Source organism: Pseudopodoces humilis, chromosome 1 (genome assembly GCF_049639895.1).
Source record: "Pseudopodoces humilis isolate 2021_Gansu_Grassland_sample_001 chromosome 1, ASM4963989v1, whole genome shotgun sequence".
Classification (NCBI taxonomy): domain Eukaryota; kingdom Metazoa; phylum Chordata; class Aves; order Passeriformes; family Paridae; genus Pseudopodoces; species Pseudopodoces humilis.
The window spans coordinates 12,815,564-12,823,766 of record NC_142200.1 but is presented as its reverse complement, the minus strand read 5'-3'; the positions used below and the strand labels follow the sequence as shown (position 1 = coordinate 12,823,766).

General features: G+C 45.0%; 1 protein-coding gene across 7 annotated transcripts in view; it reads left to right on the top strand.

The window, feature by feature from the left end:
• The first annotated feature begins 5,464 nt into the window (after positions 1–5,464).
• COL14A1 (collagen type XIV alpha 1 chain) overlaps positions 5,465–8,203 on the top strand; it is a 115,646-nt gene continuing 112,907 nt past the window's right edge. For all 7 annotated transcript variants that reach the window (XM_088053862.1, XM_088053858.1, XM_088053853.1 and 4 more), the window contains exon 1: positions 5,465–5,590. The gene's annotated coding sequence lies outside the window, so the exon portion shown is untranslated. The remainder of the gene's footprint in view (positions 5,591–8,203) is intronic.

The window sequence follows — 8,203 nt, the reverse complement described above, 5'->3', positions numbered from 1 at the left end:
TGGTGGCTGACTGACTTTGCAGTAAAGGCCCTAGAGTGGCAGGCACTAAGCTGATTCCATCTGAATGCAAGCAAACATTTGTGTTGTGGTAAGCTTTTTTCCCTTCATTGTGAAGGTGGTCAGACACTGGAGTAAGTCACCCAGGGAGGATGTGGAGTCTCCATTCTTGGAGATACTCATAACTCAACTTGACATGGCCCTGGGAATCCACTCTAGGTGACCCTCCTTTAGCAGGGTGGAGCTGGACTTGATATTCTCCAGAGATGCAAAAGACTCCAGAGTCCAAAGACTCTGTGATCCTGTACAATGCTGCTAAATCCAGAGCATTGCCAGCAACAGACAAGGAAACCTCTTCTTCTTGTTACAGTCTGAGGGCGAAAGAGCACACATGAGCCCTCCCTGTCCAATGAGGTAAGATGGGCTCCTGCCCTGTGAGCATGTCAGAGAGGATAACATCACTTCTCTGGTGCTCTGCCCTTTCACTGCAGCTATGAGGAGGCTGTGGGCTCAGGAATTTGCACCTTCAGTGTCTCAGTAAACTGAACTTATCCTCCTGCTGCTCACGGACTTTAATAAGTTGGCTGAACTCCCTCCGTAAATGGATCTGGATGAGCTGCACTTGTCAGAGGCTCAGAAGGATGAAAGTAGCTCCTGACCATGTTGCCAGGATCATACAGCTATATTTATTCCTTAGACCTGGCCAGAGAAGGCTCAGAAACTATCTGAGATGTGGAAGTGTAAGCACACGGTAGAAAACCTCACCTCTGAAATCTAAAGAGATTTAATTTGACTGCAGCATGAGAAGCCAACTTTAAGAAACTCTAACCTTGTCATTCTTGCCATCATCTTCTTCATACTGAGAACAGAAAAATGATTTAATAATATTTGGGTTTTTTTTCATTTCCCTACAGTCTTTTTGCCCAGTTTTGCTCTCTTTACTGCATGTTTGGAGAAGCAGGACCGACTCTAAACATAAACTTCTACACTTCAATGGCCATGGCATCAATCTGGTTTCTTCAGCATCCCTTTCACTTACTTCATTATGTGTAATAAGCTTCAGATGAATACACCTAGCAGATCACTGAAGTGCTGACAGCACTGAAAGAATCAAAGAAAAAAGTATCAAGGAAATTAAAATGACTCATCAGACATGTCAACAAATAATGAAGCAAAGCTGGACTACTTTGACATCTCCTGCCTAAAAACAGAGATTTAAAAAGCCACATTTGTGGGGTTGATATCAGAGAAATAATTGCAGCACAAAGAAATACACTAGAAAAATCATACTTCACAAAAGAGAGTTACCCTTTTCAAAAGTCATTTCACTGTATATTCATATCACAAAAAAATTGTCTTAACTAATTGTCTTAACTAATGAAGAGAAAAATTAAAAAGTATGCATGCATGGTTAATATGTTAGAAAAGGTGCATCACAACTAAAATATTTTTTCTCTATTTTAGTTTTCTCTATTTTAGTTCCAAGCCTTTCTCAACTCTTTCAGTGCATGATTTACTTTATAGATGTAATTACTGCAAGTGTTGACAGACTGATCTTGGCAAATAGTATTTTTTGAAAGAGTATTGTATGTTCCATTATATTTAACAAAATGTAAAGCATATTTAACAAAATGTAAAGCAAAAGTCAGTTATACTTCACCTCAAGTATTGTCTCTGTGTTATGGAGTTCTTTCAATAGCAAAAAAACCAAAAAATCTACGAATTGTTATTAGGTCTAGGGACAAGTTTAACTCATTCAAATAGATGTGCCATAGTCAAGATCTTTGAATGTGACTGGAACTTTTGGATGCTGGAGGAGAAAGGACATTTTAAAATGTACATTTCTTTGTAAGGAAAGGAAAGGAAACCCTATTTTAGTTTAGGAGTTTAAAATGCTAGTTAGCTTTAAAAACATCATATCCAAAAAACAGGAGTTATGGGGAAAAAAGATAAGGATTGATAATTACAGTGCAATTTTGCTCCACAACAATCAGAAATATCCATTATTTTGGTTTCTGTTCAGTTTGCACAAGTACTGCTGCTGCTGATCCATTGCTTGGTTTAACGATACCATTGGTTATTCATTATGACTGATATTCAGTCAGCTCATTCTGAAGTCGTGAGCCTGCACTAATTCTGTTCTTGAGATGGATTAATGAAATTTTCTCCAGCTGTATTTCCAACATCATTGCCATGTAATCCTATTTATAGAAATTTTGTGGAATCTACACTAGCCAAGAAAAAGATGATCCATATCTTGCTGATGTGAATACTTTCAAAATGTGTAAATAGTTGTTCTTTAGAAATTTCTGAGGCTTGGCCAATTCAAAATAGTGAAAAGTAAATTTATGGGGCAAATTCACAATCAGTAAATTAATCCTTAAAATTCAAAAGATTTTTGTTTGGTTGGTTTTTTGCTTTTAAAGGAAGACAAGAAGGAAACATTGGAAGTCATTTGTACATTAATATTAAGCATATTGTGCTCCTCCTCTATTTCCAGATATGGACATTATACAAACTCTTCCATGGAACCTTACCTTTTAATTTTTACCTTGAAGTTATGAACAATAGTTCTTCATTGGAATAACACAAAGAGATCTATTGTGCCTTCCAGAGAAAGCTGAGTAAACTCAACTGTAATAAGCATCATTACCTCTAAAAGCAGTCAAATTATGTTAGAATTATAAATGAAGAAAACGGTAATAATAAAATCAACCAAGTTACACTTGAAAGCACACACTTAGCATAATCTTAAAATAATAATTTCATTCTGATGCAAACAAATAAAAATTGAATATAAAGACATTTGAAGGCTACAAAGAGCTACAGAATCTGTTTACCCAGCAGTGGGCTCCTAAAGACCTTTCTTGTTGGAATCACAGTACTCCAACTAGCTGCAGCCACAGGATGGTGCTCATGGGCTTTGGATACTACATCAGAAATCTGGGAGGAGGGGGGAAAAAAAGAGAAAGAGAGGGAGCCAGACTCTCCCTTTGGCAGACTGTTCCTATCCCGAAATACATGAGCCAGCAAGCAATGGTGGATTGGGTCGATTTACCTCTCTACATTTACTGACTCTTCAGGGGCACTGCAAATAGACTGATCCACCAAGGGAAGCCAGTAAATGTAATCTTTTTGGACTTCATAAAAGCTTTGCTTCCATCTCTCACAGAATCCTTCTGAATTGTCCAGCACACAGCTGGATAACTGAGTTATGTGACAGATAAGCAACTGGCTCATAGGTCAGGCAAAAAGAGTTACAGTGAATGGGGGACATCAGACTGGTCACCTGTCACTAGTGGGGTCCCATGGGGCTCCAGCCTTGGCCCAGCTCTCTTCAACATCTTCAATAACGACCTGGATGCAGGACTTCAGGGAATATTAAGTTTCCTGTAGATACTGAATTGGGAGGGGCTGTTGACTCCCTCGAGGGTAGAGAGGCTCTGCAGAGAGACCTTGACAAATTAAAGGACTGGGCAATCTCCAACTGTGAACAAGGGCAAGTGCTGGATTCAGCACCTGAGATGGGGCAGCCCTGGCTGTGTGTGTGGACTGGGGAATGAGAGGCTGGAGAACAGTGCCATAGAAAGGGACCTGAAGGTCCTGGTCCATGGAAAGATAAAGGTCAGTCAGCAGTGCCCTGGTAGCCAGGAATGCCAACCCTATTCTGGGGGCATCAGGCCCAGCATGGCCAGCCAGGCAAGGCAGGGGATTGCCCTGCTCTGCTCTGCACTGGAGTGGCACCTCAAGTCTTGGGGGCAGTTTTGGTCACCATAGTATTAAAAAGATATTAAGCTATCAGAGAGTGGGAGGAGGGCTGTGAAGCTGGTGAAGGGTCTGGAGTGGAAGCTATATGAGGAGCAGCTGACATCCCTTGGTTTGCTCTGTCTGGAGAAAAAGAGACTGACGGGAGACCTCATTGCAGTTATAACTTCCTTTTGAGGATAAGTGGAAGCTCAAGTATTGATGTTTTCACTCTCATGACCAATGACAGGACCCAAGGGAATGGCCTGGAGTTGAGTGAGGAGAGGTTTAAGCTGGATAAGGTTTTTTACCTTATCAGGAAAAGGTTTTTTACCCAGAGGTTGGTTGGGCACTGGAACAGGCTTGCCAAAGAAGTCATCACAGCACCAAGTTTGACAAAGTTCTAAAAGTATTTGGACAATGCACTTAGGCACATGGTGTGATTCTTGAGGTGTCCTGCACAGGGCCAGGAGGTGGACTTGCTGATCCTGATGGGTCCCTTCCAACTCAGCATATTCTATAATTTTATGATTCCAGGAGGTGTTTCTTGTTCTGGTGGGTATTACTCTTTAGCTAAATACATAAATTAGGGACTGAAGGAGGTATGAACTGTATCATGTTTAACATCAATGAGTTGAACATCTTTTTGCTTCAGAGGAATTGTTATCTTGCAAGTTGCTGTTGCACACAACCAGCAGTGCAATAGAATAACTGCAGGTGACAAGATCTAGGAATCTGGTAGATGCTTTTTAGATCTAAGAATGTTTTTGAACCTTTGCTATAGAAAAATAACTGGACTTAAAAGAGTTCCTTTAAAGCTTAAACACTTCTGCAGTTTAACTGGAAAGATATCCATGCACTATGAATTTGGACAAGAATATACAGGACTGGGAATCCTACTCAGCAACAGAAGGTCCTACTTTACACTTAGTCACAGTCATCTCCCTGTGACTCACTGCCTTCTCCTTCCCTAGAAGGGGCTACTACTTACATTAAGAAAGCATGTGCATCTCTGTATCACCTACAACTGATTCTTAACTTCAGTCCTTCAGTGATTTCATTTGTAATTTTACACAGATGACCAAGCATGTTGTAATGAATATTTTCATTCACCTCTTAAATTCTCAGGACTTGCAGACTTTGTGAATAGCAGCCTTAATTGTAAATTCAGTAGGATATACCTCAGGGCAACTCATATTTCTGTGGACATAAAGAATATAGATTCTGCAATTCCATGTACCACTGCAGTGTCTACCCATATGGCAAAAAAAGTAGATATGTACTACAACACTTTTAATCAAGGTTTACACTAAGCCAGAAAAGTGTTGGAACACTTTTATATAAATATTTCCCCAATGAGTCACTAATCCACACATCTCAATAGCTGGAGTGGAGAATACTCGCATTCCAAGCCATACTGCGGTGTAGGCAGCTTCTAAATCATTTATAGACGAAGTGAATAAGGAACTTTGGAGAGAGGAAAATGAGTTAACAGATAGCAAACCCAGAAGACCGAGGACACTGGCGAGCCCAGCACCTGCCCGTGGAGCGCTGCCGGTGTCCCCCGGCCCTGCTTCCCGCGCACCTGGCCGCGCCCCCGCCGCGGGGGTCGGGCTCGGGGGCGGAGGGTGGGATCTCAGGCATCGTTTGTGCCTCTTCCCTCCCCCCCTTCTTTCCACCTTCTGCTCTATAATTGCCCGCCTCCTTTCTCTACCCTTTCGCCTTATCAGATGCGGAGCGGCCAGCGGGGAGGGAAGCGGCTCTCCCGCAGCCGGCCCAGCACCCGCAGCCCCGCGTGAAGAGGAGCGGCCGCTCCCCGCCGGCCGCTTCCCGGCTGATGCCCGCACAGGTCGGTGTGCGCTGCGCTTCGTCCCCCTCGAGTGCAGGGCCGGGGGTCGGGGCAGGAGCGGAGCGCTTCCCATCCACCTGCCCGGCCACCTCCGCGCGGCAGGACCGGAGCCCCGGAGGGAGAATGGGGCGAGGGAGGAGGAGTTAGAGGAGTGGAAGGTGGCGAGCTCGGACTAGGACGGGGAAACTCCTTTAGAAAACCCCCTTGCAAAGGCCTTAATTTTATAGCTGATAGTAATTAAAACCCTATCAGTCTCACTGCTGGCGTGGCGGAGGCTCTGGCTGCTGCCCGCGTCCCCTCCTCGCTCCCCTCTCATCTGTGTCGGGGCACTCGCTCCGCCCCGGCCCCGCACGGCGCTTTCTTCGCGTCCCCGCTCCCCGCCGGCAGCCCCTGCCTCTCATGGGCCCATTCCCCGCCCCAGCTCGGCGGAGGCAGCGAGTTCCCCGCCGTCCCTCTCTTAACCCGGGGCACTCGGTTTCACACGGGTGGGTGCTGGTGGTGGGGAGCCCCCGAAGGGGTGTCGGGGGCCAGGAGCGGAGCCTGTGAGCCGCGGACCCCGGCCAGGCTGGCGCTGCGGGGCTGTGGGGAGGCGAGGGGAGCGCGCGGTCCCGGTGCCCTCCGCCGCCCCTCTCTGCGGGGCCGGGACAGGTCGCGCTCCGGCTTTGCTCAGGAACGGGAGCGTGTTTCGGGCAGCGCGGCCGCGCCGCTCACAGCGAGACACCGGGATCGGCGGAAAGCCCCGAGTGACCTGCTCGTCCCGGGGACTGCGGCAGGGCTGAGCGGAGCCTCCACCCCTGCGCCCAGCCGGGGCAGCCAGGAGCATGAGGCTGTGTCCCGCGTTCGGAGCTCCCGCTGGGAGCTATCGAGGGCGCGCCCTTCCCCCGGGAGAAGGTGCCCTGTCGCTAGGCCCGTGCCAGGAGTCCTGGAGACCAGCTTGGAGAGATGCTGCAGGGAGCGGGGCTCACCTCATGGCAGGCTTCTTGGCTTGCTTGGTGTCTGCTCCTAGCGCTAGTCTGGCAGATAACTCATTTACCACATACTTACTAAAAGATGAAATATATAAAAAGCGGAAGGAATAGGATACTTGTTTTTAGTTCCAGAAGATGTCAGCCACAAGGCGGCTGCAGACAGAGCAGCCTAGTTTCCTTTCCTAGTTAAGTGAACCCTGACGTGTGGATCATTGCAGAGGTGAACTTGCGTGTAGTTGATCCAAGACCAGTTGCGTCTATGCCAATAAATCTCATTACTCTGGCTTTTCTCTAAAAGCAGCACTAGACAATGTTTCTAACACAGGATTACTGGTCATTTAGTAATAGCTCTTGCTTTCGAGGCGGGTTTGTATCAAATGTAGCAGTTGGGGAATTCAGCCATCACTGTGAGTGAATATTTTAATGCCTGGGTTATTATGGAAGGCAATCTGCTCATCATCAGTGCTAACTGCCTGGAAGAACGAGTTGTTTGCTGTTGTTTGCAGAGTCTGTATTGACTTGATCCAGGTTGTATTCCTGAGTGAGGGGAGTACCCAACATGAGATACCAAAGAGGTGGATTTCAGCGTGTTTTGAGATACTCTTGGTTTTTCCTATTGCCTGTCACAGCTGTCTGCTGACTGTGGTCCTTGAGTGTTTGACGCTTTGGTTCATGTAGTAGGAAACCTGGGAACTTTGCACGGGTTTCTGAATTCTGTCTGGAGTATGGGTCTAAGAACTCTGCATAGCAATATATAAATTCCTGGTGCACATCTTTGATTTGGGATCCAGGCATTTTCCTCCATCTTGAGAGATTTATACTATGAGAGATGGATTCAAAATATATGTTTAAGGAATGTGAAATTTCTTGATAATTTGGTTAAAACTTTGATAATCTCCTGTGGAGATGGAATTGACGATGTTTAATCCCCCTATATATTTCTAAGAGTTGTGTCAAGCATTCATGAGTGAGATTTGTGGCAGTAGACCTACCAAGTCCTGGGACAACTATAGCAGGTTGCAAATACTCAGAGAGAGAAGGGGATGTAGGTCTTATCCTCTTCTGCTTAACAATGATTGAGGTACTTCAGTCTGCTTTTTATAGTGGATGAACCACTTGCCATGTCCCTTCAAGACATGGGAAACATGGAAGGCAAATACAGTGATGGTATGTCAGGAGTATTAGAGAAAATGACAGAGGAGGTAAATGGGAGAAACCTGCAAAACAGAAATACATAGACCAAAATTTACCCAAGTAAACCTTCAAATGCTCTTTACTGACAGTAAAAAATCTACTATTAATTATCTTAATTATTTGTTTCTCCTGTAGAATCTTACCAGGAAAGGACAGCAAAAAATCTTCTTCTTGGCCTAGAAAAGAGACTAAAACTAATGCAGTTGACTGAAAGAGAAATCTTGATACATTCGGTGCTAGGCATGTGTTGATGTATCTTGAGATTAGTACTGTTTTTAAGCTAATTTCTGTGGTCAGATGAATTACCCACTCTGAAACTTGCTCTTTGGCACCAGAATTGTTTCCTGTAATCCAGCTAGTTTACCTAGGACTACCTTTAGTGTTCATATACTGCTGCATTCTAAAGTGTTAATTTCTCCTAACTGGTTAAGTTAGTGTAAATGGTTTTGAC